The following is a 1,202-nucleotide window of genomic DNA, read 5'->3' as shown; positions in this document are numbered from 1 at the left end:
TAAACAAAAAAGGCCACTATCTAGTCCTAGCAGCATTCCCCTTATCGGTCTTTTATTCCAGATATGACCTGCCTTTTCACGTGGATGCCTTTGTTTATCATCTTTCTTTCTCACTCACGGCACTCTTGTCTGTTCTTCTTGTGTCTGATCCCCTCTAGAGGCGCTTGCCGCATGTGAGTAGGTTATTGTTCAGATATAATTCATGTTCCACACCGAATTAATGATTGGGTAACATTTTGACAAGAATACACAGATTCACGCGATACCGTGATTTAGTAGTTATATATATATATATATATATATATATATATATATATATATATATATATATATATATATATATATATATATATATATATATTTCTTATTATATACTTAGTAAAACCGATTTTTTTTGTTCGACTAAGGCTCCTCCAGATCCACCGAACCAATCGCCACCAAATCTTGCATGGCGTTTACAATTGACGTGAAGATGGTTTTTGTGTACTTTTGAGTTTGATTAAACAACGCCTTGATTTTATCCAAAAAAAAACATTGTGTCGTCAACATTTTTTTGAAAACAGACGCCATCATTGGGGGGTGGGGGGGGGGGGGGGGAGCGACAATATAAATGATGAATTTTGACCCAGTTTGCTAAAGTTAGATTTTGGTGGGATGTTGTCATGTGGCCATTTGTCTGCATAAAAATTTGCATGAGAACTTCATCTTCTTTTTTTTTTCTTCTCAAAATAACGTATTTTGTGACCCATGGTATGGTTAAATCCATGCCCATTTTTAGTTTCGGTGGACTGATTTCATGAAAGAGTATCAAATAGTCTTTAAAACTAAGTTCGGCAAAAATATATCAATGAAAAGTCAAAACTCTCCTCTCCCTTCAACAACCAATCACTTTGTTTTTAATTATGTCATCTGGTCACAATCCAATCAGAGAGCGAGAGGAGAGTTTTTCCCTAAACTAGTTTACTTTGACTTTTAAATGCGTTTTTCTCAAAACTGCAATTTTCGTCACTAAAAACCCAACTCCTCCCTCAATTTTCAATCAATCTTCTTCAAACTTTCTACAAATGAGTGTTATAAAAATATGCAGGTCCTCAAGAAGCCGGATTATTGAAAAAAAAATAATTATAATTTGCAATTATGTAACTTTTTTCAAGGGGAATAATCGAGTATTAACTTTGACCTTAATTTTTAAAGATTCTAAT

Source organism: Berghia stephanieae, chromosome 2 (genome assembly GCF_034508935.2).
Source record: "Berghia stephanieae isolate SIO BIC M18660-M18661 chromosome 2, UCSD_Bste_1.3, whole genome shotgun sequence".
NCBI classification, from domain to species: domain Eukaryota; kingdom Metazoa; phylum Mollusca; class Gastropoda; order Nudibranchia; family Aeolidiidae; genus Berghia; species Berghia stephanieae.
The sequence above is the reverse complement of the archived record's forward strand: the minus strand, read 5'-3'. Positions refer to the sequence as shown.